Below are 7,386 nucleotides of genomic sequence, written 5' to 3'. Positions count from 1 at the left end.
CCACCCAAAGACTCTACCAAAAAACTCTTAAAGCTGATAAACTATTTCAGTAAAGTTGCAGGATACAAAATCAACACATAAAATTCAGCAGCATTTTAATACTCCAATAATGAACCAGCAGAAAAAGAAATCAATAAAGCAAGCCCATTTACAATAGTCACGAAAAAAATATAACACCTAGGAATCAATTTAACTAAAGAGGTGAAAAATCTCTATAATGAGAACTACAAATCACTGCTGAAAGAAATTAAAGAAGACTCAAAAAGATGGAAAGACATTCCATGCTCTTGGATTGCAAGAATTAACATTGTGAAAATGTCCATACTACCCAAAGTAATCTACAGATTCAATGTGATCCCTATCAAAATACCAATGACATTCTTCACAGAAATTGCAAAATTAATCCTAACATTCATATGGGACAACAAGAGACCCCGAATAGCCAAAGCAATCATGAGCAAAAAAATAAAATAAAATAAAATAAAGCCAGAGGAATTACAGTGCAGTAATGGCATAAAAACAGACACATGGACCAATGGAACAGAATAGAGAATGCAGAAAGCAACCCATGCGCTTTCAGCCAACTGATCTTTGACAAAGGCATCAAGAACATACACTAGAAAAGACTGCTCTTCAGCAAATGGTGCTGGGAAAACTGGATATCCATGTGTAGAAGAATGAAACTAGACCCATACATCTCACCACTTACCAAAATCAACTCAAAATGGTTTAAAGATTTAAATATAAGACCAAAACTCTCTTAAAAGAAAACACAGGGAAACACTTCAGGATGTCAGACTGGGCAAAGACTTTATGAATAAGGCCTTAAAAGCACAGGTTGCAAAAGAAAAAAAATAAACAAATGGGATTCTACAAAACTAAAAATCTTCTGAACAGCAAAGGAAACAATCAACAGAGTGAAAAGACAACCTACAGAATGGGAGAAAATATTTGCAAACTATACATCCAACAAGGGATTATATATCCAGAATATACAAGGAACTCAAACTTAGTGGTAAAAAAATGAACAATCCAATTAAAAAATGGGCAAATGAGCTGAATAGATATTTCTCAAAGGAAGACATACAAATGACCAACAGACACATGAAAAAATGCTCAACATCACTAAGCATCAGGGAAATTCAAATCAAAACCACATGGAGATATCTTACCCCAGTTAGACTGGCTATTATCAAAAAGACAGAGAATAACAAAAGCTAGTGAGGATGCAGAGAAAGGGGACCCCCTCCTACACTATTGGTGGGACTGTAAATTAGTGCAGCCATTGTGGAAAACAGTATGGAGGTTTCTCAAACAACTACAGATAGAATTGTCAAAGGGTCCAGCAATCCCATTGCTGGGTATATAACCAAAGGAATGGAAACCATCATGTTAGAGGGATACTTGCACTCCCATGTTTATTGCAGCTCTGTTTACAATAGCCAAGACATAGAATCAACCTAAATGTCCATGGACGGATGACTGGATGAGGAAAATGTAGTATATATACACAATGGAGTACTACTCTGCCAGAAAAAAAGAATGAAATATTGTCATTTGCAGCCACATGGATGACCCTGGAAAAAATTGTAAATGAAACAAGTCAGACAGAGAAAGACAAATACTGCATATCCTCACTGATAAATGGGAGGGAAAGAGAGATGGGGGGGGGAGGGGGGAAGGGAGGGAGGGAGAACGTAAGAAAAAAAGAAAGGACATTGATAACAGTGCATTTCACTTTCAGAAGGAGAGAACAGAGCTGCGGTTACTAGAGGTAGGAAATGGGAGTGGGAGGGGGGTTAGCAAGAAATTGTTTAATGGACTCAGGGAATAGTTACATTTTGTAATGATGAACATGCTAGTTGTCCTGGTTTGATCATCACACGTTGTACACAGGTATTGATATTCAACTCCGCCCCACAAACATGTATAATCACTTATTTTTCATAAAATGGGTGTAAGAAACACTGAACAAAAAGGGATCTTAAAGTTTACAGGGAGGATAAAACACTTCAGAATAGCCAATAAACTTAAATTGTTTTTAAAAACAAGAGTATAGTTAGTAGCAATCAATTTTTAAAACAAAAGTTCAGAATTTTTTTAAAATGTCAATCTTTAGGGGAAGATATGGGGAGAAATGTCTTCTATGAAGAAAACACAAATCCTGCTTTCTACCCCCTCTCTATTCCCTCCTAAACCTGCCGCTCTCTCTGATTTCTCCAACCCAGTTAAAGATGGCACCATCCACCCACACATAACCCAAACATAACTCAAATTCATGATTTTCTTTCAACTCTCAATATCACCACCTTGTCTAAACCACTTTCATTTCCCAATCTTCTATGTGTCTTGTAGCTTTCTTTCTTGCCCCCTCCACTCCTTTCTCCTCCCAGCAAAGTGGTATTTCAAAAACCTCAAGTGGTTTCCCATAGCACTCAGATCAAAATCCGAATCTCCATTTTCCCAAAGTCCTACAAAGTCTGGTTCCAGCTCTATCGCTAAACTTCTCATTTTATACCACTCTTTCTCTCACCCTTTGTGCCTCAGCAGAAACGTCCTGCTTTCAGCTCTTCAAACACACGAAGCTTTTTCCAGCTGCAGAAACCTCTCCCCTGCTGGGCTCCTTGCCTGCCATGCTGTTCCCCTGATTGGTGTGCTTAAGACATCCCTTGGCCACCTTTCACATCATCTTGTTTTAATTATCGGCATAGCACTAACTGTTGTTGGATCTTTCTTTTGTGTATTTATTTGTTTGCTCTATGTTTATTTCCACATGAGAATATAAGCTCCAAGAATAAGCAACTTGTCTGTCTGATCTCGTCAGCATTAGGCACAGCGCCTGATACAGAGCAGGCACTCAATAAATATTTGTTAAATCAAAGAATTAATGCTTGACCAATGTTTTATTTCTGAGAGTGTTTTCCTAAGAAAATGTTGAACCTCCAGAAACAGGTTTGCTTTTAAAGGTCATTGAAGGAATGCGCTGTGAATATCATATAAACAGGGCTTTATTATTTCAAAAAAAAGGCATCTTCATAGTTTAACTTTGGGAATATTTTAAAAATCTAGAGAAAAGCACAAAAGCTTTGCCTTATATTTTCAAAGTAATCATCTTCAGGTATAGATTGACTGCCTTCGTGTTCCATATGTCAAAAGACTGATTAGCAGCATCTAACATCTTGGCTGTGGGAGACCTTGACGTATATGCTCAGTGGGCTATAATGATTCATATTAAATTAGCTGCCACACATTCTAATGGAGACATTAATTTCCCCCCTCCTTTTTCTAAAATGAATTACTAAACCCCAAACTCACCCTCAATGAGGTGATCAGTCACCCACAAAGCTTGGTGTCAATGAAAAGACCTCATTTGAAATTGACATATGTCCCTGGCTTGGGACAAATAGGAGAGAAGTGACATGATGAACTGGATGAATGGCTTTGGACACTTTGAGTGGTTACTCTAGAATGCTCACCACTGAGATGGCCACTTGATGAGCTTCCTTTTCTTCTTCCTGACTAATAGGTGTCAGGAATAAGTGGAGATTTCCAATTCACACAGAATTTCTCTAACCCTGAAGGTTTTCCTGAACATTTTGGAGGCTGCCTGGCCTCCGTCCCCCACATGAGTAAAGTTATCCTCCGGGCTTCGGTTTGTAAGATAACAAGCATGACTAGTTGCTACTCCTGAACGAGGTTAGACCTGACTGACACAGTCCTGGAAGCCATTTGTATGACTGCAAGGGTATGCCAAAAACAGACTGGTCTTTGTTATGGACTGATGTGTCTCCCCCAAATCCATATGTTGAGTCCCCAACCCCCAGTGTGACCACATTTGGAGACAGGGTCTTTAAGGAAGCAATTAAGGTTAAATGACGTAGCAAAGGTGGGGCCCTAATCCAATAGGACTATGAGTGTCCTTTTAAAAAAAGGAAGAGACACCAGAGATCTCTCTCTCTTAGTACACACAGAGGAAAGGCCATGTGAGGACACAGTGTAGAAGGCAGCTGTCTGCAAGTCAGGAAGAGAGACCTCACCAGAAAACAACCCTGTTGGCACCTTGATCTTGGACTTCTAGTCTCCAGAACTGTGACAAACAAATTTCTGTTGTTTAAGCCACCCAGTCTATGGTATTCTTTTATGACAGCTCTAACAGACTAATAGAGTCCTTCTCGACCACACCCATCCAGCACTCCAACACCTACCCCCTCACACCCCACATCCCTCTTGTCCCAGTCCCTTACCTTGCCTCACACCCAAGTTACATTTGACTTTATTAGGACTGCCACTGCTACGAGGTATCTGCCAACTGCAGGCAGCAAGGCACAAGTAGCTCAAATGGAGACTCTTTTCAATGCTGTCCTGAAAATAAAACCTGAATGACAATGTACTCAATAACTGCACAAAGCTGTCTTCTTCCAGTAGCATCTGCTTTAAAGCAATGCTGCAGTTTCTTTAATACATAACTTCAAAAAAAAAGTTGTAGAATAATTCTCTAGTGCCTTAACTAGACTAAAAACAAACCTGATCTAATTAGCTGCTGACAATATGCCAAGAAACAGTCTCCTTTCTCCAGTGAGAGCCATCCAGGGTCTTCCAACAGCATAAAGTGTGGATACAAGGGATGGGGGACCAAGATTTTTTCTGTCTAATAGATCAAACCTAGAGAAAGGAAGGAGCTAAAACAATGAAAGACATTAGCTACAAAAAATCAATGACAGGAAAATACAAAACCACAATTTGAAAATAAAGAACATGTTCTTCTCTTTAATTGGGCTTAAAAATTTGCTTTTGTGAATAATGTAAAACACTAATCAGTAACCTTGGGAACAGAAAAACAGGCCCAACTTTGATGTTTCCATCTCCATCATGTAATTCAACCATTAACCAAGGAACAAAGCATATTTACTCTTTCGGAATATGAGGGGAAAAGACAATGACAGTTTCCAGTGCTTTGTCATCTCAAGGGCCAAAGATATTCAGATACAAGAGAAGACCATTTTCCAAAGGACCAGTGGAATCAGAATCTCTTCCTTCCCTATGAGGCCCAGGAGACGAGGAGCCCAGCCCTCCACAGGCTACTGTGCCTGGGATCAAAGTCAGAGTCATCCGGAAGTTTGCCTGGGATGAGCTGGGTCCTTCAGTCGGTCAGGGAGCCCCAGCATGTCAGCACTCATGCCCTACTTGACTGATGAGAAAACATCCTGGAGGGAGGAGTGATGTGACTTGAACAAGGTTAGACAGGGAATTTGGTGCCAAGGACAGAATGAAGGACTGTATCCCACTCTCTCTTCTAAGTAACCCAGACCATCTCAAACACTAAGTGATGTCCAGAAAGAGAGGCTAAAAGCATCAGAAAATCTGGTAAACACTAGTCTCTTGGTCCTTCATGAATTCAATTTTGATTTTAAAAAGGAAAATCCATGGATATTGGAACTCGAATAAACAAAGTAATATATACACAACTACCATATCTGACTGAAAACTTTCTCAAAAAAGCTAAACAGCTGCTCATTTTTTTTGTTTCTTCTATCTGGTTGATCCATAATCTACCTGATTACTATATAATGAAATTTGAAGGCTGAGAGGAAGCTAATATCATGGAAAAATGAAAAGTCCAGTTATCCATGTTTGGAAAATAAAACCCACCAGCTCAGTCACCCTAAGTGACGATCATTTGCTCCAACCTTCTATAAACCTAAGAAATAAATAAAAATTCTCTACATGTTCACCTAGTTGTATCTGGATGTTTTTCAACTTGTAAAATGTTCACCTGGCTGTATCTAGGTGTTTTTCAACTTGTAAAAATCTGGCAAATTATTATTCACATTTAAGGTTTATTGAAGACTCACTTTCCAATTAAAGTTCTAAATTATTAAGCAACAGTGCCTGGCCGCTTGTGTTTTACAAGCCATTACTAGCAGCTTTATCTGCCTCGAGAGGTACAAGGATGAAGGTCAAGTGACCCCAGGGATCCTCAAGGCACATTAATAACCTGGTCTGACAAATGGCCTTGAGGTCTTCCTGGAACCTCATAGCTGGAACATTTGGCTGTGGGGGGTTGGGGGGGGTCGAAGCCACAGCATCGGTAGCAGCAGAGGCCTCACCCTCCCAGCCCCAGGCCTTTCCACTTGGTATGACAGCTGCAGGCTGGCCAGAAGCCAGGTGACAGGCAGGACACAGTCCTCCTGCCTTGGGAGCCTACTGACCACTGGGCAGCCGCAGGCAGCAGTAGCAGCAGCAGGTTACAGAGGAAGGTAGATAAGGTCTGGCTGGCTGACTCCAACCTCCTCACAGTGGTATTTGGTGAGGGCTGGAGGGCCTGGACTGTTAGGTGGGGGCATCGGAGTGGCTCAGTTGGCTGTGAAGATGGAACTGGAAATGTCATCAAGAGCCAGTCACTGTCAGACAATGCTCTCTCTCCTGTGACGGTGCTACAGCCGAATGCACCAGTGGTGGCTGCGGGTGGGGTCCAGCTCCAGGAGCTCGCAAAAAGAATTACAGGACAGGGCTCCAGGCAGGTCCTGCTTGTTGGTAAAGATGAGGAGGGTCGGCGCTGCCCGCCACCCAGGTGAGATCACTAGGACCGCACTAGGTCCGCAAGGACTTCTAGCTTCCCACATCTCAGATGTTCAGCTCAAATCGCTGGTGCCCTAGGGCCTTGCTGTTGAAGCCCAGCGTTGGGGTGATGATGTCGAAGTCTTCCCCACTGAACCTCTTGAAGATGGTTGTTTTGCTGGCGTCATCCAGGCTGAGCATGAATAGTCCCAGCTTCTGCTATTTCTGCTTCATCTTCCCCAAAACTATCAGAATCCCCATGGCCCACAGCTGGAACATTTTTAACAATGAGATATTACTAGATTTTAAATCATTTTTTATTAACTATACATTCTTGATTGTGAAATAAGAAATTGTACAGGAAATGGAAAACAGTATAATGTAGTGTTTTAAAAAACCACTTATATGGAAGCTGGGACACTTGTATCCATTATTTCTATGTCTTCTTACTACTCGTACGAGCTATGTCAAGCCATTTTACTTCTCTGGGTCTCAGACTCCTCAGCTGTTCAGTGAGAGGCTGGACCAGGTGACCTGAAGCTTGACTAACCCAAGAATTTCCATTTGCTCTCATAATTCGACTTTTTCCCTTTGCTCAAGGGCTCTAGGTGTGGTTTTTGTACTTTTCCTTCTGTATGTTCTTGTAGGAGAACTGTAAATGACAGGATATACTACAAACAACAAGAGGTACTAATAGAAAGGAGACTTTTACATGAATAAAGCTAATTTGGGTCATTTTCAGGAAATTTTTATTTTTTAAAATATGTTGAGTCCTTCTTACAAATTGGTCTTTGAAATTCAGAAGTCAAAGGCTATGTTTAAAATGGC

At 40.9% G+C, this 7,386-nt stretch overlaps 1 pseudogene; it reads right to left on the bottom strand.

The window, feature by feature from the left end:
- Nucleotides 1–6,353: 6,353 nt before the first annotated feature.
- On the bottom strand, nt 6,354–6,819 carry LOC134366630 (ADP-ribosylation factor-like protein 2; annotated as a pseudogene).
- Between the last annotated feature and the right edge of the window lie 567 nt (nt 6,820–7,386).

This window comes from Cynocephalus volans, chromosome 2 (assembly GCF_027409185.1).
Source record: "Cynocephalus volans isolate mCynVol1 chromosome 2, mCynVol1.pri, whole genome shotgun sequence".
Classification (NCBI taxonomy): domain Eukaryota; kingdom Metazoa; phylum Chordata; class Mammalia; order Dermoptera; family Cynocephalidae; genus Cynocephalus; species Cynocephalus volans.
This window is presented reverse-complemented; position numbering and strand designations above follow the sequence as displayed.